At 43.3% G+C, this 22,843-nt stretch overlaps 1 protein-coding gene across 1 annotated transcript in view; it reads left to right on the plus strand.

Moving 5' to 3' along the window:
* Positions 1-3,799: 3,799 nt before the first annotated feature.
* ABCA1 (ATP binding cassette subfamily A member 1) overlaps positions 3,800-22,843 on the plus strand; it is a 112,343-nt gene continuing 93,299 nt past the window's right edge. Inside the window, exon 1 of the mRNA XM_066614926.1 lies at positions 3,800-3,979. The gene's annotated coding sequence lies outside the window, so the exon portion shown is untranslated. The remainder of the gene's footprint in view (positions 3,980-22,843) is intronic.

Below are 22,843 nucleotides of genomic sequence, written 5' to 3' on the forward strand. Positions count from 1 at the left end.
AAATTATACACTGTATGGAGTACCTCAGTAGCATAAGAACATAGGAAGAGCCCTGCTGGATCAGGCCAAAGGCTCATCTAGTCCAGCTTCCTGTATCTCACAGTAGCCCACCAGATGCCTCAGAGAACACTCAGGACAACAAGAGACCTACATCCTGGTGCCACTCCTTTGCATCAAGCCTTTTGAGATAGCCTACTTCTAAAACCAGGAAGTTGCACATACCCATCATGGCTTGCAGCCTGTGATGTACTTTTCCTCCATAAATCTGTCCAATTACCTTTTAAAGGTATCTAGGCCAGATGCCATGACCACATCCTGTGGCAAGGAGTTCCACAGACTAATGGCATGCTTGGTAAAGAAATCTTTTCTTTTGTCTGTTCTAACTCTCCCAAAACTCAATTTCCACAGGTGTAGCTTGGTTCTGATGTTGTGTGAGAGGGAAAAGAACATCCCTATATCCACTCTATTCATCCCCTGCATAATTTTGTGTGTCTCAATCATGTTCCCCGTCAGGCTCCTTTTTTCTAATCTAGACTGAAGAGCCCCAAATGCTGTAGCCTTTCCTCATAAGGGAGGTACCCCAACCCAGTAATCATTTCAGTTGCTCTCTTCTGCACCCTTTCACCAAGTGTACTCGGCTGGGGGGGTCCATTGTTCCCTTCTGCAGCATAGTGGTGATTTTCTGCCATCTCCACTGGGGGTGACACTACCTACCTTTCAGTGTGCAGAAGCACTGCAAAATGGGCCTTTCCACCCGCCCTGCCACCTGTATGGCTTCGAACGGAGTTGTTTCTGGGACCAGGGCCGCACATGCATGGAGGAAGGGGTATCTGGGCAGGCAGAGAGGTAACAGGATGACATGGGGGAGCATCATCACATCATTCAGCCCCGGATTCCTGCCTCCCTATGCTACTGCCTCTTTTGTCTATCCTAAACCTCCCACCAGTCAGTTTTACTGGCTGACCCCTGGTTCCTGTTCAGAGTGAGAGGGAGAAAACCCACTCTCTCCACACCATACATAATTTTATAAATGTCAAACATGTCTCACCTTAATCACCTTTTATTCCAAGATGAAAAATCTCAAATGCTGTAGGCTCGTTTTATAATGAAGGTGCCCTGATCAGCCCTGCTGATAGTTTTGATTGTGCATCTTTTCCAATTTGACATTATCCTTCTTGAGAAGTGGTGTCCAGAAATGTACACAATGTTTCCAATGTGACTGCCTCAGAGATTTGTACTGGGCCATTATAGTCACCGTCTAATTCTCATTTCCTCTCCTAATGACCCTTAGCATGAAGTTCACTGCCTTTGCAGCTGCCACAGGCAGCACTGACTGTTTACTGACCTTTCCGTTGCACCCCCAAGAGCTCTTCTCAAGTTGATCGCTGACAGCTCAAACTCAATCAGTGCATAGTGCCTTGTTGGGTGCACAAGTATCTCAAACACCTTCAAATGGGGAGAGAGTCCCCAGTGCCACCCTTGGTACGCCCTTCAGCTCTTTCCTAACACATTGGTGTCTGTCATCCATTCCTTGTGAGGAGCACTAAAGGAGAAGTGGATGTTTCTGAAAGAGGTTCCTCCCATCTTGGCCTGTCTGGTTATCAGTCTGAGGGGAAGTGGATGGCCTCTGTGGGGCAGGGCTTTCTGGTGACACTGCTTCCATCAAGACACCCTCCCCAGGATGGCCTGCTAGGGCAGGGCTGACTTCAAGGTTATTCTGGTGCCAGGTGAAGGCTTTTTCTTTATTTTTCACACTTTTATACTTCCTCCAAGGAGTTCAGGGTGGTGTACAAGGTTCCTTCCCTCCTTTTGCCCTCATATCAACCCTGTGAGGTAGGTGAGACTGATAGTGACTGGCTGAAGCGTTGGAAGCTTCACCCAGTAAGCTTTGTGGTCGAGCAGGGATTTGAACCTGGATCTTCCAGGTCTACGTCCAATCCCTAAACCACCACACCTTCCTGGTTTTACACTTTTAATCCATGACGGGTGACTTCCACTGTTATGTTCTTTTTGCTGCCATTCTCTCCCATGGTGTCAGGTTGCTCTACTGTCCTGCAGATGCCTTTTTGTTGTTTCTTCTTTGTGAGCGGGGTGACCAGATACAATGGAGAACAGCGTGCCTATACCAGCGATTTTCAACCAGTGTGCCGTGAATGGTCCATAGGTGTGCCATGGAGTTTGGGGGAGGGTCATTTATTAGTAGGGCCATTGGGGGATGTGAGCCCCTTGCTAGCATGTGGTGTGTCTTGTCAATTGTCAAAATCTGATAGTGTGCTTTGACCATTTCTGTACCTTATCAGTGTGCTATGAAATGAAAAAGGTTGGAAACCGCTGGCCGATACTTTTAACCATTGTATAAAATAGGAAATTTTGGTAGATGCAGCTTTTCAAACTCTTCCATGTTGTGCTACACCTGCTAAAATTCCCTCTTCTGTGCAATGGTTAAAGGTATAGGCACTCTGTCCTCCATTGTATCTGGTCACCCTGTTTGTGAGCCACTTTCAGAACACTTAGGGTGCAATCTTAACCAACTTTCCAGCACTGGCATAGCTGCGCCAGTGGGGTATGTGCTGCATCCTGCAGTTGGGGGACGGTCATGGATGCCCCCTCAAGGTAAGGCAGTGTTTGTTCCCTTACCTTGGAGTTGCATTGCCCTTATGTCAGTACTTATGTCAGTGGGTTAGGATTGCGGCCTTAGTTATGGCAGAGTGGAATATATATACCTCTGAACAAAGTGACTGAGGGCCCAGTCCTATCCAATGTTCCTGGGGCAGCCAAATGCAGCCCCAAGGTAAGGGAATAAATGTTCAGATTCTTTAAGGAGGCCTCTATGACTGCCTCCCACCACAGGATGCAGTGCATGTCCCATTGGCATGGCTGCACCGGCACTGAAAAATTGGATAGGATTGGGCCCTAACACTGCAATCCTATGCACATTTACTCAGAAGTAAGTCCCATTGTATGCAATGGGGCTTACTCTCAGGAAAGTGTGTATAATAGTGGTTCTCAAACTATGGGTTGTGACCTGATTGTTGGTGGATCCCAGAAGGGTGATGGAAAGATCAGATAACTAATTGTCTCAAGCCCTGGGGCTGTTAAAAATCAGATACAGTATTGTAACTGCTAATTACCCTGAAAAAGCTCAGCTCATGCAGTTTGCAAACTTGTGAACACAGAGGGAGATAAATGTCTGAGGAACTTTTTCTGGTTCTTATAAACAAAACATTATTTCTTTGTAATCTCCTTTTTTAACCCATTTCTGCCCAGCCCACAGGTGTACACATTTTATCCCTGTTGTGTATATGCAACACTGGACAGAAATGGCTTAAGATCTGGTAAACCTAGGTGGGTCCTGCTAGGATGTCATTTCCAAAAGTGGGTCCTGGTGCTAAAAAGTTTGGGAACCACTGGTGTCAAGGATTTCAGCTGCAGGCTTTAAGTTCTCAAAGCACTTGTTTGGAAGGAGGGTCAAAAGCAGGGGGCTTCCTCCTGAGTAGATCTGCCTGGGGTTGCGCTGCAATGAGGCACGTGGCTGGCAGAAGTTGGAAAGAGGATGAGGAAGGGAGATGGTGCTTGTGGAGGAGATGCTGTCAGAGGGGTGGAGCGGCTGCTGAGACTCGGGGCCGGAGCACAGCACTAAGGATCGCCCTTTTAAGAGGCGGGCCCAGCCTCCACGTGCTCTCGGTGAGTGACTGAAATACATAAACAGAGCAGCCGCCCAAACCATCACCCAAGGAAGTCTGGCTTGACCGATAGTAACCTCCCCTGGTGCACGGCGTCGGCGGAATCTATATAAGGCGCTCTGGATTCGAAATCTTCTGGTTTTCTGGAGTCACACTAGGGGACCAGGCAGGAGAGAAGGAGGCTGCCCTCAACACCCCCCTACGCCGAGGGCCAGCAGGGACTCTCTCTCTTTGGGATTCTTTTAACTTGAGTCGAAGTGGCTAGTAAGGGAGACCCTGATCACACTGGAGAGCAGGTAAACAGGGGGGCTCTGGTGGAAGGGGGGCTGAGGTTGCAATCCTAGCCACACTTTCCTGGGAGTGAGCCCCATTGAACTCAGTGGAACTTACTTCTGAGTAGACATGCCTAGGACTGGGCTGTGAGGCTGCAATCCTTGCCACACTTTCCTGGGAGTCAATCTCATTGGGCACAATGGGACTGAGTGAGTAGACATGCCTAGGCTTGGGTTCCCAAGCTGGTGGCGGAGCCGCGGAGGTGTTTGTTACTGACCGAATTAAGATCTGTAGCCAGTCTGGCCGGAGGATGTCCTTTCTTTGTTCTGCTCCTGGAGGGTTGGGACCTTGTTTGCCTCGCGTTGGCGAGTCGAGGACGCCCCACGAGGAGGGGTTCATGGGGATCGAAGCCTCAGCTCAGCTTTCATTCTCCCCTCCCAAGTGTGAACAGAGAGAGAGAAATGGGGTGGGGGGGCTGCAATCCTATCCACACTCTCCTGGGAGTAAGCCCCATGGACTCTAATGGGACTTAACTTCTGGGTAGACCGGCATAGGCTTAGGCTCCGAGTCGCGAGCACACCTCTGAGGATGTGCAGAGTGCATTTGCTTTCCCCGTGGAGAATCGCAGCTGGCTGGCTTTCGTTGTGTGCCAGGGCTAAGCGAGGGGGGCTGCCAGCCAGCCAGGCAGGCTGGAGCTGGGGCACCTCTTTTGTTGTTGTTCAGTGACTATTTGATGGAGATCGGGAGGGGGAAAGGAGCGCAGAGCTGAGAGAGGCAGGGGGGAGGTAGATCTGGAGTGGCCTGTGGGGTTAGAGACGGGAACTGTTGGAGGGAGACAAAGCATCACCTTCTAGCTTGAGACCATTTGGACCTGGGACTGATTCTTCCCTGTCTTTCCCAATCACCCATCCCAGCACTGCGCATCTGTCGGCTTCCTTGGAGGCGAGGCTAACAGAATGGGACCCTCAAGGGTCTGGTGCGGGGGCTCCTTAAGGACCTCTCCCGGCATCAACTCGTGGCCGCTTCATCAGAGGGGATGTGTTTTTCTTTCAGACTCTTCTGGCTCGGGACGCCCTGCAGTCGGGGCTGCTGAGACGAGGAAGGGAGGCTGGGAGGGAGGAGATGCTCAGGCAGGCAGAGAGGCTCCCAGCAGAAATGACCGAGAGTAACCTCTGGTATGTAGCAGGATCGCTTAATGAAAGCCATCGGGCTGGCACATTTTTTTTTTTTGGTGCGGATCCTTCTCGCTTGGGGGATGCACCTCCACTGGAAGGAGGGGGCCCAGGCTGAGAAAACATATTTGCAAACAGAAACCTCCCCAGAGGATGAGAAAAAGAAGAAAAAACCAATGAACTGCTGCTCTGCCCAAAATCCTGTTCTGCAATCCATTGTTTCTCTGCTCAACTCTTTTTTTTTTTTTTTTTTTTGCTTGTTTTTTGACTGAACAGGAACTGGGAGGATGATTTTGCAGATTGGAAGGAAACCTTGAAGGAGGGAGAGAGAGAGAGCAAGGGTTTGCTGTGGATTTGCCAAAAACATTGAGAGTTCATTGGCCTGGGGGCACTGTATGTTTTTGAACAAAAGGCTATAGGTGGAAGAAGTAGGAGCTTGGTATTCAGAGGGCTTGGCTGCGAAACAACTTTGGAGTTGTTACTGCCTTTTGGCCTGACCAACCTCACAGGGTTGTTGTGAGGATAAAATAGAAAGAGAACTATGCACTAAACCTGCAATTTTCAACCTTTTTCATCTCATGGCACACTGAAAAGGCACTAAAATTTTCAGGGCACACCACCCCTTTTTTTTGACAAGGCACATCACATTGCCCGTGTGGGGGTTCACATCCTCCAATGGCCCTACTAATAAATGATGCTCCCCCCCCAACTCCCACAGCCCATTCACTCCCACAGACCATTCATGGCACACCAATGTGCCACTGCACAGTGGTTGAAAATCGCTGCACTAAACCCTACCCAGAGCTTCTTGAAGGAAGGGTGGTATATAGATTTGAGAAACAGCTAGATAAATGCACTTTGGATATGAAGTTCTGCTGGGATTTGATTCTCATGGAAGTATACTTGGAAATGGTTTTCATGTGATTAATGAAATTTACATCATTTGCCATGTGTGGTGAAAATGTGCTTGTATCTTTAGTTGCGGGTATACGAGTTAGTGGCTAGAAAGCCACAACTGATAGTGACTTTCTCACATGTGTACCTATGGTAAAATAATGTGATTGTCACTGGCACCCATGATAATCCACCAGTTTTGTGCATGAAAATTGTGTATTTAAATTTACACAAGACTTAAATCCCACTCTTTCTCCTCCTCTAAGGGAGGCACTCAGGACAGCTAGCAATATGCATTTTGAAAGTGGCGCCAAAATTAAAAAATACATCCAAAAAATAAAGCATCAGCAGAATAATATTAGAAAAGCAGCCCACTAGATCAGTACTTAGTTATTACCAAACGGATTTCAGCCAGTGCTGGAAATGAATTAGTGAAGGCACCTTTCTTGCCTCCTGAGGGAGGGAGTTGCATAGAGCAGTGGTTTTGCACATTTAGCACAAGGACCCACTTTTTAGAATGAGAATCTGTCAGGACCCACCAAAAGTGATGTCATGACCGAGGTGATGTCATGAACATCATCAAGCAGGAAATTTTTAACAATCCTAGGCCGCAGTCCTACCCACTCTTACCCAGGAGTCAGTCCATTGACTATCATTGTTTAAAGCTTATACATAGTAGCTTGTTTCAAAGTACAGATCTGTAACATTTCCTCAAATGCAGTCACATACCATAGTTGCATCAAGTCTAATAAAAATATAACATTGAAATGAATGGGGACCCACCCAAAATTGGCTTGTGACTCACCTAGTGGGTCCCGACCCACAGTTTGAGATACATTGGCATAGAGCCTTTCCACCCAGTATTTTCTGTACATTTTTTTTAAAAAGCTGTCCTGAAGATCTCTGAGGACATTTCATCTGGGGGCGGGAGGTGGATCCCAAGCTGTTTAGAACTTTAAGGGCCCAATCCTATCCAACTTTCCAGTGGGGGCAATGCAGCCCCAAGGTAAGGGATCAAACATCCCATAATCTTGAGGAAGCCTCTGTGACTGCCCCCCCCCTACTGCAGGTTGCAGCTCACACTCCATTGGCATGGCTGCACCAACACTGGAAAATTGGATAGGATTTGGCCATAAAATACCAGCACCTTGAATTGCACTTAACCTACTGGCAACCAGAGCAGATGGAATAGTACAGTGTTCTGCATGTCCAGTGCTGATCAGCAGCTGTGCAGCAGCACCCTGTGCAAGTAGAAGTTCCCCGTGGTCTTCAGGGGCACTCCCACATAGAATGCGATACAAACTGCTTGACCCAGGAACAGATGCAGCTGTTGCACCAGCCTACACTGGACAAAAGCACTTCAAGCCGTGTGTGTCTACAAGTATTCCCAAGCTGTGAACCTGCTCCTTCCTGGATAATGCATCACCTTCCAATGAAAATTTGTGATCTGGACCGCAGATTTCCTCATTAACTTGTGTCATACCAATTCCAGTTTGTTGTCTTCATCAAGTTTATTACTGGCTCTAAACACACAGCCTTCCTGTTGCCAGATGAGATTGTGATATACTATACAGCTAGGAGTCATCTGCATATTGATACATTGATACATATTAATATATCCTCTGCATGTTCTTTGCAACACCCTTCCTTCTAGGAGCTTAGTGTGGCAAATGCCATTATGTCCTTACATAACTCCCTGCAGTTGGATGATCCAAGGCTACTTGGAAAGCTTCAAGCCTGAGCAAGACTTTGGAATACGTATCCACCCTCCATCACGTCTAGTCCCAAGTCAGGGTTGTGACTTCTATGGATAGAAACAGCATAACATGGAACAGGGCTCTTGAGTTAAAACTACACTGTATTAACTCTGGCTCACTCATGATGACATTGTCATCAGAATGTTTTGATGAAAATTTCATTGTGCTGTAGCACAATGACAATAAAGTTACTACTACATGAAAATGGTGATTTAAGGGATGGTGCATCTGCTCACACTTGAGTCTTGTCCCCCTCCAAGAGATATGTTCCTAACACACTCAAAATAGTGTGTGAATTCACTTCAAGTTCAATTGCACACTAGAAATGATCATGATGATTCCTTTGCAGGAAAAAATATAACTGAACTAAATATCCAGCAGAACTATTTGCTGGAGACCTTGGGCTCTACTTCTTTATTGCATTTTTAAAATATTCTTCTGGGAAAGTGAAAAGGCCCTGTATGTAGAAAGCCAGAAATTGTAAACTTGAACTTAGGAAATAAAATGCCCAACCAGTTTTAAATAAAATATTTTGCAGGGCAGCAGATGCTAATTTTTTTTTCTTTATAAAGAACTTTCTTGAGAACCTTTTTTCCCCCCAGAAAGCATTCAGTAGAGATGGACTTACTGATGCTATTTGCCTTGGTTCTGCTTCCCCACATTTTATGTATGTAGAAAAATTGCAGCTCATGGCTAAAAGTTCCAGACTGCCTCTTCCAATGTGCTAGTTTTCTTTATGCAAGCTTTGTTTTTAAAGGTAGTTTAATGCTATCTCTGCCTGTATAGTTACAGTCCAGGGAAAGACTGTACCATGTGATCTTTGCTAACTCTGCAGATCCACTTTACCTCCTTGTAGTTCTCCTTCATATCCAAAAAGCAGTGGTGGGGGAATGGAATTTGTTCTGGGTTGTCGTGTGAGATATGGATAGGTTTCATGTATTGCTCCTGCACTGATTCTAGATGAAAGTTTCCATCTTGAAAGTGCTATTATCCACGGGGGGGGGGGGGGGGGGAGAAGAGGAGGAATCAAAGATACTTGTCGAACCTGCATGTTTTCTCCTCCATGGCTAATCACAACCTTGGTGTATGTGTTTGATTTGCATCAAGCCTGTGGTAGGTTAAAACCTTTCCCCCTGCAGTGCAGCCCTGCCCCAAAAGGGTTTGGGGAGCTCCAATCACAGCACTCTCAAATCACCTCTGTGATACCTGTAATAGAATTACTGCAATGACAATGGCAGTGACCTAATCCTTAATCAGTGAAAGTCAATCTCACTTATCATATCTACTTTTATAGTCTCTCTGTAGCATTATCATGAGCTGATTGTAAGAAATTCTTGGAACTGGGAAATACATGTATTCATTACTTTTCAACCCAAAAGTGTCCATTGGCTTTCTTAAGATTGAACCAGGCAGTAAAGTACGTTCAGAATTGGATCCATAATTGGATTCTATAAGTGAAGATTGGCATTACAGACACCCAATCCTGCAAATAACACAAAGAATAATTGGTGAAGCAGTTCACATCAGTATTTTCAGGACTGTCCCTTTGCTGAAAGAGCTCTTTCCTTTTTGGTGGGAGAAAAGGCCATAGTAATGACTAGTAAAGAAACTGTACTTAATCACAGATAGATGGTGCCAGAATCAGTGAGCCTGGCACTCACCAGTCTACTTGTAAACGGGCTTCATTCTTTGCATAATCTTTGGAAGGTAATAAAGGCCGCAATAAAAACAGATCATTCTGATATGTTACTTTGATAACTACAAGGTAATTACAACCAGGTAATCATCATTGCCTACTGTAGTTTTCTTATTACTTCATATCTGCTTTAAGATAAAAAAGCCTTGGTAACTTCCCAAAAAACATTACTTTTTATTGTCTTGAAACCTGAATAAGAATAACGGTAATCCACAGGGAAATTCAATACTAGTGCACATATAGATATAGATATATTATCGTGCCTTCCCAGGACATATAGGACTCTGTGGGTTTGTGCAGAGGCAATCAACAGATCTGTGTAAAACGCAGAGAGTTAGGGTCTCCTGGGACACCGAACTGTGGAGGTGACAGATGTAACTGCTGTCTCTGATCTTCTGGAGTCTGTTGTGTCTTTCGATGGGAGTCTGAACACTTGCAGAAATAATAGGTCAGCACCTATTTTCTAAGGCCAACAATGTAGATTGATGCCCTCATTCATTCTGACCATTATCCTTCTATTTATTACTTTACACATAAATTGGCCTATAGAACTAGTTGGAGGCTGTTGCTGCACACATTTTAATGTCACCCTTGTATTAATTTACAAATGGGAACCTTCCTATTGAGCAAATGAGTTTTAATTTACCGGTGAAATACCTCTTAAAGATGCTGTCAGGATTTCAATTTTGAGTCAATTTTCTCTCCGCTGAAATGTTTGAATGAAGGGAGGATTTTTTAAATGTTTCTGTGGTGTCAGAGTACATCCACCGTATCGTGCAACTATCGTGCAAAAAATGTACAGTTGTTTTGGATTTAATAAGTGGATTGAATATTTTTGTTTACACTTGCTGAGGAATCGTATGACTGAAAACACGCTGGGCAGTAATGCATTGTTCTAGGTCGGCATTGTAGTCAAGTTCTAAACGGAAATGTACTTGTAGCATCAGAACTGCTATACTGTATATGTGTGCACTTAAAATATTTGCAAGGTATCTCAGTTGTGATATTAATCAGCTGGTTCCTGAATTCTGTTTCTTTGGCACACTCTTACATGACCACAGAACAGAAACTGGGGGGGGGGGATCAGCTATGCAGTAGCATTTGATTCTCAGAGGCTTCCATTCCAAGGGATAAGTGGTCTGTATATGGTAAGATTCCTAGGGAGGACTATGAATTTGTTAAGGAATGGATGGATTCCATTGATGCTCCTGTTTGCAATAGAATCCAGTAAACCAATGGATTCTTCAGTTTGTGATCTGGCAACCTTAATATGTGAAATTACTGGCTGATGCAGAATCTAGACCAGAAAATCAAAGGAATAAAAGAAACTGTATTCTGAAAAGGGATGTAGTCTTTCAGTTTGGCTTCCTGACTTTTTATCTCAGAAGCCTCAGATCTAGTGATTATTTAAGGAACAAGTTACTGGCACTGAGAGTGCTATTAGTCCCTGCACATTCCTAATCTCGTCTGATCTTGGAAGCTAAGCAGGGTCAGGCCTGGTTAGTACTTAGATGGGAGACAGCCTGGGAATACCAGGTGCTGTAGGCTTATACCATAGTCTTTCGAGACTGAAGGTTGCCAACCATTTAGTCCCAAGGAGCTTAGTTTTTCTTCCATTAATAGTAGATTGGAGCACAGACTGAGGGCCCAATCCTATCCAATTTTCCATTGCCGGTGCTGCTGTGCCAGTGGGTCATGTACAGCATCCTGTGGTGGGGAGGCAGTCGCAGAGGCCTCCTCAAGGTATGGGAACATTTGTTTCCTTATCTCAGGGCTGCATTGTGGTTGCACCGGTGCTAGAAAATTGGATAGGTTTGGGCTGTGAGTCTCCTGTGGATTGGAATTGGGACCACAACCTGTCATTTACTTTGGAGGAAAAAAATTGGTGCTGTCTGGTCTAATAATACTTTAAATGTCACATGTTTGGCTGGAAGTGATACCAAATGAGTTTCCTATTCTACTTCAATATTTTTGAATGAGTAGTTCAAACAGGGAGAGTACTGTTGTAATTGGAATATTATAGAATGAAAGATCAATTAGGGCAGTGATTTTCAACCTTTTTCATCTCATGGCACACTATTAAAATTGTCAAGGCACACCATCAGTTTTTTGACATTTGACAAGGCACACCATGCTGTTGGTGGGGGGCCCAACTAATAAATCCCCCAAAGGCCCAACTAATAAATGACCCTTCCACAAACTCCCACGGCACACCTGCAGACCATTCACGGCACACCAGTGTGCCATGACACAGTGGTTGAAAATGGCTGAATTAGGGTGTCACTTAAAGTGTTAGGTTTCTTTTCCTATTTTGTCATGTGTATGATTCACAAGGTTAATGGTCTGCTTCATCTGCACTCTTCACCACTGGTCATTGAGTGAAAAACATGTGATCTTGACTCAAGGACCAAGACAAGGCAGACAGAGTGATGAAACAGTCGATGCTGTTTTCCTGGTAAAGCAACCCCATTCCACGGGCAGATAGGAAACACAAAGGGGGATGATTCAGTGACAACTTGCTAATTATTATCCCCATCAATTTCAGTGACACCCCACACTCTTTAATTGTTAGCTGGCCAGCTCGTTCTTATGAATTCTCGACTGAGTTTGGGGGTAAACTTGCATAAAATCTAAGAGTTCAGATCAGACACTTGCAACTGCTTCATTAGTGTGAACAGCGGCATTGAATTAGACACTTTATCCCCCTGATGTTTCTCGGAAATAATTCTTAGGTTAATCCAATAAAGGAACACTTTTTTCACATTATGCTAACTTCATTAGGCAGCTGTTAGTGCATTAGGTGAGAAAGAGAGCCCTTTCCTAGATATCAGGAGTCTGAGCTAGTTTAAAGGCACGTTCTTTTGGAAAAACAAACTTTAGCTTCAAGCTCCTGACCGCAGGGTTCAGACTGCCCTTTGAACAAATGCTGGTTTTCATTTCTAACAGACTGACTGAGAGTCACTGTAGGAATAAGAAGACAACATATACAGTGTTTGGTATATGCAACTACAGTATATGCAACCTCAACATTTTCATTCTTCCAGGTTTAATTTTGTGAAGTTTAATTGGAAGATAATCAGCTAAAACTTTAATTGATGAATTGGGGAAGTCATCTGAATGTGGTGGTGAATGGTAATCTGTACAATTGTGATGCAAGGGCACACTTGCTTGTTTTCTATGTTGTGTTTCTTTGAAGATCTCACCAAAGCGATGGCCTAGTGCAGGGATGCCAAAGCTTGTTTCGTACAGAAGTTAGCAATCTTTGTGCCTCCTGAGGGCCGGAATTGACATCAATAAGCAGAAAGTTATATCATTAAGCAGATGATGGCCAGAAGTAAGCACTTTATTCTCATCTAGAAACTCATTAGCTGCAAATGACAGAAGAGAAAATGTGTAAATCTTGTTCATATTTTCAAGGTATGAGAGAGCCCATTTATTTTGTTGGGAGAACTTGATTATAATAGGGACCAGATAAATTGCTTCTGGGGGCTGCACTTGGCCTGTGGGCCTTATGTTTGACACCCTTGGTGTAGAGTAGTCACTAAAACTGAGCTGTGACTCTCAGGACTTCCCTGGTTTGAATATGGTTGGTTGGCAACCTTCAGTCTTGAAAGACTATGGTATAAGCCTACAGCACCCAATATTCCCAGGCGGTCTCCCATCCAAGTACTAACCAGGCCTGACCCTGCTTAGCTTCCGATTACTTCTGTGAACTTAAAGTAGTATACAAATGTTAAACATTATCTCAAAAGCTGGCCTTTGCTTTGAACAATAAGTGGTACTGTTTGTTAAACTGTAAGTTATCCAGTGCTTTCTTTAGTATATAAAATGCAGCAATATTGAGGATTTAATAGTCTGCAAGTTTACGGAAATGTAATTGATTAATCACTCCATTGGTTAAAAGGCAGAAGCCTAATCTGCTATAATTGCACAGGACTCCAAAAGCATCTTTGATTCTCTCTTGCATTATTTGTGGGCTTTTGTAAACGTTGATTATGTGAGCTAGAAGAGACCATTTTAAAACTGCACATCCATTCCGAGCAGTGTTGGGCTGACATTCAAATTGCAGATACAGGAAATATAAACACAGTTAAGTATCTCTTAATGTGAGAGTTTGGGAAATGGGATTTGCTGTAGAGTTCCCTTAGAAAATTATGGAACATTGTTTTGCTTACATGGGTAAGGTAGCATTTGTTTCTTCCAGGGTCCTTTGACCTTCTTTTAGGGTTTGTTCAGCAATATTTTTACTTGCTTCCTTCATAAACTACTCCTGTGATGTAGCTGCCATTCATATGCTGCTCCTACATGGCTGATGCTACCCACTGTAGGGGTAACGCGTAAAAGTAGCAACCATGTGTTTTCTCTGTGTGGTTGCTTCCCACTGTACCTCTGTTGTGGGCACTAGCATGGAATCAAACTACATGATCTGTGCAATCCATGTGATTGCTGCTTGCATAATTATCTCTGAAATACTGGGGAGTCCCAGCTACCTGGAAGCAACTTTGTTATGAACATAGTTGTATATGAGGTGTGGAATGGTGTTTCAAATCACAGCCCATTAACTTTATCCTATAGGATTCAATGGGAGTCATTAAAAACAGAATTGTCCCCTGTGTGCATAGCTCCATTGTTTCATTTGCACAACCCCATATTAGATTCCATTTTTTGGCTTATGGTAAAGAATGATACTAGGATGTGATGGAACAGAACCCAAGAGGAAGTGTTTTTTTTTTTCTTTTTCTTTTTTTTAAGTGATTAAAGGCCCTGTCCTATCCAACTTTCCAGCACTGATGCAGTCATGCCAACAGGGAGTGCACTGCATTCTGTGGGAGGGGGCGGGATATAGATTTTTTTTTGGGGGGGGGGGAAAGTACAGATTTTTATTTAAAAAGTTTCATACTACAATATGTGGGGGGGGGGCCCTTACCTTACCTTGGGGCTGTATTGTTACTGCATCGGTGCTGGAAAGTTGGATAGGATTGGGCCCTAAAGCTGCAATCCTATACACACTCTTATGGGAGTAAGCCCCATTTAACACAATGGAACTTACTTCTGAGTAGACATGTATAAGATTGTGATAAAGATTAAAGAACTTCAAAACAGTTATGTGAGCATGACACCAGAGGGCACAGTATTCACCAGCACACAAAAATACCAAGGTTTCCCCAAGGGACTATTTCTGTACAAAGTTGTGTCAAGATTATAATTATGAATAAATTTGAATGCTGTTTCAATTAGACTCTAAACCTCTGTGCCAGACAGGTAGCAAGTAGGTGCTTCAGTTTAGTTTTATCAAATGTACAAGGTACTAATGAAGTAAGAGAAATCCTTCCCCACAAAAAAAAAATCCCCATGTTTTAAATGTTCAATTTAATAAGTCTCCCAGATTATGGTGATTGCATTAAATGTCTGATCATTATGGCTATGAATCTTAAGATGATTCTAAAACTCTTCAGAAAAACCTCCATTTCTGTGAACTCCTGAACACAAGGAGTGTTATGCGTTCTTGTCTGGTATTGTGAATATGTACACTATGTGTACATGACATTTGGACCACTTTCACTCATGGATACAATATCAAATTTGTGGAACTACTGTACTTCCATGGGAGTTGGAAAGCTGAAATTTAGCACCCATGTATTTCTTAATGGCTAGAAAAACCTGACAAAGGGGCATCTCCTCCTCTCTCCCTTGAAACATTGGACAGGAAGTCTACTTCATGTAACAGTAGCTATAACTGCAGCCCACTGCATAGACAGAATATGGAACTATGGGAGTGAGTTTTTAAGAGTGAAGTACTCTAAACTTTTGGGGAAGAAACCATTTTCTAGTAGATTGACATTCAGCTCTAGTTCTCGTGGATAATATTTGGTAATGTTTGGGACTTCAAGGTTTTATGGAGTTGTGTCATAAAATTATTTGTGGTTAACTTATGATATTATGTGAATGAAGTGTAATGGCAGTCAAAATTCTTCTTGGCTTACAGCATGCTCTTGAATTTGTGGTAAGCTCATAAGCCAGCTAAACAGGTTTGATAGTACATCTGAATTGCTATGAACTCATTGACTAAAGCACTATGAAGCTTCAAGTTTGGGGCTGCAAGACATCTGAGCATAATATATGCCCCCTTATTTCATGGCTTAATTGAAGATTAGTTGGTAACCTTCTTCAGAAATGGAACTACAAATTTTAATGTGGCCTGTTTGAGGCCTTGAGACAGAGCATATACCACAATACCATGGAAGCATAGAAGAGCACGATGTGTGTTGAGGCACCTAACAACATAATGTTATACATGTCCACTCAGAAGTAAGTACCCCTGAAGTCACTGGGGGCTTGACCCCAGAAATGTGTGTCTCTAGGATTGTAGACTAGCTCAGCTTCCTCCTGAGAACAAATCGGTGCTCAGAATTTGTCATGGATGGGCAACTACAGGACAGGCTCCAGGACTAATAGTTAATGGAGAAACTGGAGATTGGGCTATAGTTGAATATTAGATCACCTACTTTGTGGTTGCAGTTCCTGGTTCAATCCATGGTGTCTCCAGGTGGGGCTGGGAAAGACCGCCCTGCCTGAAACCCCTGTGAGTCACTGTCGGTCAGCATGAACGATACTAAGATAATCCAGGGGTCTGATTCGGCCCAAGGCAGCTTCAGATCTTTACCATAATGCTGGACATGCAGGTTAAACAGAAAGATGCCTTTTCTTCATCTTATGGCCTTTCTGGTGTAGTCTGAAGAACAATATTCTCCAAATATCATTGATCTAGAAAAGAGATTGGAGTCATGTTAAACTGGAACTTTCCAAGGAGTTCCGTTTAGGTGGAAGTCATAAGGAACATGGGCTTATATTTCTTCACATGACAAGATCTGATCATACGTCTGGGTCAAAGTACATCAAGATGTGAACATTGGAAATGTGTTATCCAGAGAGAGAACAAGAGGAGAGAAAGCAGGACAGATCAGCACATAGCCTTTTCTTTCTGTTACATTTTCAAGCTGGTACAGTGATTGTTTGACACGGCATTTATAAGCATGTTGAGGTTTTGCTTTGATTAATGTACAAACTCGCATGTTGCTTTTCATTGCATACAAGACGAATATTTAACAAGGTCATTTGGGAGATTCCCCAGAATCATCACCCATAGACCACTTCCTGGATCCTGTTTTGTTTCCCTCTTAGCATCCTGACTGTGGCTAGCTTAGTCATGGCTGCTTTTTATGCAGAGAATTCTCATTCCAGCTAAAAGAATGTCGCAGGCTGAAAAAGACATTTTTCTGGGATCTGGGAGAGTGGTTCATGTCTGGAGGACCTGGAACTGGGCTCAATGGACCTATGCCCTGATTGATCCCCACTTTATAAGTTCAGCAGAATTCTGGTAAAATTTGTGATGGCACCATTTCAGTAGCTGGAAAAAAGGTTGTTTTTAGAATGCCTCCTCTATTTAAACCCCTCCCCCATATGCATATGACACTAGGATGTCACAGCTTGTCTTAGCCTTTTTCCTGTCCTGCTGTTTTGTGCTCTGATTATGGGGGAAGTGTTCCAGCAAGTAACTCTCGTTTTCCTGGACTTGAAATGGTACAGTCCAGGAAAGGTTTCACAATTTGAGCCAGTGTATCAGTGGGCCCTTTGCACAAGGTAGTTTTGTAGGTTCGTGAGCTCTGCGACAAAAATGTGAAGAGTTGGCAATAGTTGGGGGATAATGAAGCTGTCTAATAGGCTTTCCAACTCACTCTCCCAAAAATATGTCCCAGCTGTTTATTTTTAACTTTTAAGCAAGTTGCCAGGATCTGTATGTAAAATCTATAAATTTGGTTCAGTTCCCCGAATTGGTGAAAACTTTAAAAGGTTTTGGGACAAAAGCCAGTAGTAGTTGGAGGATGTGTTTTCACATAGTGAACTGGTTTCGTGTGCATGCGTGCGTGTGTCTGTTTGGTACATTGCATAAAAACACTAGGACAGTGAGCTCAGGATTAATGCACCATTCACCTTTGGCCGTAGCTACAGCATGTGCGGCTGTTTATGAGAGAGTTGCTACAGACCAAAAGAAAAAAGGGAAGGCAATAGTGAGGAATCCAACAGCAGGACCACAGTACAAGGGGAGACTGCAATTACTTTTGCTTCCTATGCAGCTCCTTCTTAGCCCAAATGGTAACTCAGTCCACCATACCTACCCACCATAGCCAAACTCCACTCCTGAGCTGTCAGAATGCACCGGTCCCCACCCCTGTTACCAAAGTTTGGAAATCAGAAGCTGCCAGTCCTGCTGTCTCCCTGTCCAAGGGAAAGAAAACAATTAACTGATAAGCTTAATAAACTGATAAACAGTGAGCATTCTTGCAGTAACTAGGCATGGATGCCCAATGATCGGATCCCAACTATATGCTGGTTTTCTGTGATTTGTAAGGATATTTTAGTGTTATGTTGTAAACTACTGTTTTCAATGTGGGTTTTGTAAACTGTTTTGGGTGCCCTTTGGGGAGAAAGGTGGAAAAAATTGAGTAAGTAAATAAATGTGATGTGCAGAAAGGTGCCCATAGTTTTTTTTTAATCCTGTGACATAGCTGTGAATGAAAGCTTGGCACAAAAAAAGTTCCGGAAACAGCCAAGCAGACCATATTGTTTAACTATGTGTCTTAAGGTCAAGACAAATTTGTAAAGTATTTAATGCTAAAGTCTGGCTAGTAGATCTAGGAAAATGTAAGGCTGGATGTTATTTAGATTGTGAACTGTCGGCAGGATCTTTTCATTGAAACTTGTACAGTGTCTTATTTTTTAGGCACTTTGTTTTTACTATAGAGTAAATCTTGCTAACAGAAAGCTTTGATTCTGCAACCAACCGGCCATGTCAGCTTCATTCAGCTGATAGTGGCTCAGCCACAAGGTTTCAGTTCAAAGGTCAGATCTCCTGCTGACACACAGTGCTTGGCGGGGTTTGTAGTGCTTCTTTGCACAGGCAAAGAGACTGAGAAGCTGGGTCTGTTGGGTGGCATTTGGGTGGCAAACGTACTTGTGGCAGTTCCCTATTTGCTGCACACCCTTGGGTAAGTCTCTTGGGCTCTATAAGTTCTTGGGAATAACTATTCACTCAAATTAAAACTGTGGACAACTGATAGGGTTTATAGCAGTGGACAATCTCACCAACTGATGTGGCAGGGGCGTTATATCTATTTTGTACCTGGAGATGATGATAGAGCTTTAAAACTGTTTTTAGAGGTGTGTGTTTGTGTAAGACAGAAGAATACTCTGAGACTTGATGTACTACACATATTCTTTATTGCTTGTACAAATTCTTTTGTATAACCTCTGCATTCCACAAGGAAAACTTAACAGTAAAAAGTATTGATGATGATGATGATTTTTTTACATTATGGTTGTTAAAATGTTTTTAATTATTAATTTGTTTGCCATTTTAATGCTAACTTTTTTGCATATTTTAAATGCTGATTTTAATGTTAATTTTTGTGTTTTGCGGCTCTGAGCCAAGATGGCGTGGCCTGGGCAGCAGCTATAGAGTCTTTTTGTATAAGCTAAAATGTGGTTGATCAGCTGTTAGGCAGGAATAGGGAGTGGGCGACCATGGCTGAATCCAGATCCCCCTCTTTGCTCCTCCCTAGAAATTGATGAGTGGAATTTAATTTTTTTTTGGGGGGGGGGGGGAGTGACTCGATTCACACAGCCCCATCTGTTGAATCGAGGAGAGAACTGCGCATAACAGCCCCTGTGGATGCATGCACACGGACAATTCTTGGTCCAAGCTGAGGAGAAATGCACAGAAACCTGTTTCCACACATGTGTGGTTCGTACTAGCTAGACCAGGATAAGAGTGTGTTTGAAGACGGGAAGTAAACAAGATAAATAAATCTGATGTATAAAGAAATAGAATACCCAGGTTGTGTTTTTTTTAAGATACAGATTGAAAAGCCTGCTGATCTTTAACCAGTAGATCCAACCCTTTTCTTGAGATGGCGTTAGGCTTTTGAGACTGGTTTCTATTTTAGGAGTCATAGAGCAATGTCAGTGTAATTTTAAGAGAAAAAGGATTCTGGACACTTTCAGCATGAATCAAATTTCAGCATTCCAATCATCTAAGTGTAGGAAATGTGCTCCGACTTTCCCCCTTTCAGGAAGAACAGGAACATCACTTTATGATTCCTGCAAACCTTATCCCCTTAATGTAACATTTGTGCAATGGTAGTTTGCCAACTATTATTGTTGTTATTATTATTATTATACTTTATTTTTACCCCGCCTTTCTCCCCAAAGGGACTGAAGGCGGCTTGTCTGATGATGTTTTGGAACAACTACAGCTTGTCTGATGATGTTTTGGAAGGAACATTGCTCAGTTTTTTTTAGCAAAGGATAGGTATCTTTTGACACCTTCTGATGTTTAATACTTGATCTGATGACAAGCTCAGTTCTAAGGGTCTTGGCTATACAGATTTGAAAGAAGGAAGAAGAGCTTTTGTTGGTACAACACACAGAATTGCATAAACATCTGACTGCAACAAATTTTAAGAAGGAAAAGAGGGAGAGGAAGAGAAGGATGCCGTCACAGGAGGGAAACCATTTTGTGATCTCCAAAAACAAGTCCATACTTAAAATATACAAAAATGTTTGAATGGTTTTTAAATGTAAAGCGAAAGGAGCAAAAATGGAAATCTGGAACAAGTGGGTTACGCAACAAGGTGGCTCAGGCCAGATCCTGATGACTTAAAGCATGATGGCAGGATCTCACAAGAGCTGAAAGTATTGGCAGGATAACACTCCAGGAGCGGGTTTCAGATAGCATTGGAGGCCTCTTTGCAGTTGGTGCTTGCCTGGCTGCCCATGCGGTGTGCATTTGTTGGAGATAGCTCATCTAAGAGCAGGTTGACACATGCATGTTCTTTGCTTGATTTCTCATCATTGGCTCACTTGGCACTTGATGCGTTGCAGCTGACTCTGTGGGCAAACACCAGTGAGAACCATTTTGTGCTGCAGTGAAATGAAAAGTTCACTTGTGGTGTTTGGACATTGACGGCTCATTTACACAAGTAGTGGCACATGTTGAAACAGCAGTGGTGCACACAGACTAAGGATCAGTTCAAACTGTAGGCAAGCATATGGTACTATGGATCAGGGTTTTGGGAGACCCTTCAGCAAGGCATGCACAGTTTCACCCCTTAACCAGTCATGGAAATGGGGAATTCTGTCAAGCTGCCTCTTGTAGTCTTGGGCACTCTTTGCAAAATGAGAGTGACAGCATTCGTGCCAGGTGCCTGTTGCAATTTTAGTGTTCTCCTTTATTCAATCAGCCATTTATTTGGATATAAAATCAATAGCAGCTTAAATTCAGGAGCCTAACCTACTTTGTATTAAAGTCAAATAGTGGTTTCATTAGAAGTTGGGTCCAACCTTTGATCATTATTATGAAAGAGCCTGAACCGATTTTCCCCAGGAGGCTGGAATTGTTTTATCTGTTCTCAGAACAAGGACAGGACATCAGAAACAGCAGGGTAAGCTGATGCTAGCATGCCAGGATGCTTCAGAAGTGCCTTATGGGCAAAATGCATTAGGACATGGAAGAGCAGCCCAACTGCCATAGCTCTTCGCTCTCCATTCAAGTATGGGAAATGCAGTTTGCAAGACCACCTGGCATTTGCATGTTTAGCTCTTTGAAGCAAATAGCAGTGGGTGTGTTAACCGTCCCTGCCCTAGTGCCAAGCCGTGATCTGAATTGTGCAGCCCTTCCACTTTAAGAAATTGTGTACCGTGAACTTTTGCTGTCTTGTCTCGTTGCACCATAGACAAATGAAAACTAATAGCCACTTACACTAAGTTGTCAACACCGGACCTAGACTGCAATTGTATAAACCCCTTTTTCATGTTTTAGTCATTGATACCCACTTCATACACTCGGCAACAGCTTTCTGGGCTGCCAGCAGCCTCCTGATATCAATGGGAGATCAGATTGCCAAACTGTGTGAATGGCTAACTCCACAGGGGAGTGATATATTCAGCTATTGTAAGGTATTTCCTTACAATTGCACAATTGTGATTTCTTCCCATGGAGGGACAGGGTCATACAGTCAGCTCCTCCATGCAATCCCTGCTGCGTTACAAGCACATCTTCTGAACACATGCTCTGGACAACAATAGCATAGGAGCTGCTGAGGCACATGAAACGGGTGTGAAACTGTAGGGGTAGGCATTTTGATAATCTCTGAAACCCATGAGGACTAGCTCGTTTTAAAAAAATAAAAAATCACAGCCTGGATTCACAGAATTGTGGTTTTAAAAACAAGTTTATAAGGGTCACCAAAGAGTGATGTTCAGATAGAGAGCACGTTTCTCGGCATAGGTTAAACCTATTATTGAGAGCCACTAGTGTCTGCTCTCCAACGTAAAATTGCATAGTCACTGACTAAATAATTATTTTGTAGGGGAAAGGTTTGCTATTTTTTCTTCTAGTCAGAGCAAATAATTGTATTTTTGCCAAAGCTCACCCCCCCCACCCGAAGGCTGTAGAATGTTTGTTTAGTCCAGCTGTGGTGAGGGATGAGTTGAGAATAAATCACCACTGCATGTTTTAATTTTATCCCCTCCCCCACAAACTGTGAAAACGGCTGTGAAAATATGATATTGGGTAAGGGTCAGACATGGCCAGGGTGTGTGTATGTCTGGAGGGGGGCTACTTTTAAGTTATTATAGGAGGCCCGGAAGGCCAATGGGAAGGCTTGTCTTGTGGCTGTTGCATATACTCTGCATATACGAAATGCTTTCTTACTACCCTACAGAACGGGGAGGGGGAATCAATGGTTCTGTTAGGTTTGCTGGATCACAGTTTCTGAGGGCCTCTGAGGAGGAGTTTCTGTTCCAAAAAGACAGGTCATCCATTCTGATTTATAGAGCTGTTCCGTTCAGCAACAGTATATTTGTCAACTTGTTCTCAGGCCAATTTGTCCAGCTTCAGTAGTAATAATAATAATACTTAATTTATATTCCACTTCTTGCATGTGTAGAATCCTTGGTGTGTATTGTCCTTTCAACAATCCTGTAAGGCAGTGGTTCTCAAAATTTTCAGTCCAAGACCCACTTTTTAGAATGACAATCTCAGGACCCACTGGAAGTGATGTCATTAACCCAGAAGTGATGTCATGGCCAACATGAAGTGACATCATCAAGCAGGAAAAATTTTTAACCATCCTAGGCTGCAATCCTATCCACACTTACCCAGGAGTAGACTGTTGCAACGCAACGCTACTTGGGAAGCACCCAGGGTTTAGAACCTTCGTGCCTGAGTGAGAGTGCTAAAAGCAGAAGCACTCTGAGGGTTTGAAAGTTAGAATTAGAGCAGCAAGAAGTCAGAGCAATGAGAGACAC

The sequence above is a fragment of the Tiliqua scincoides genome, chromosome 2 (genome assembly GCF_035046505.1).
Source record: "Tiliqua scincoides isolate rTilSci1 chromosome 2, rTilSci1.hap2, whole genome shotgun sequence".
In the NCBI taxonomy this organism is placed as follows: Eukaryota; Metazoa; Chordata; class Lepidosauria; order Squamata; family Scincidae; genus Tiliqua; species Tiliqua scincoides.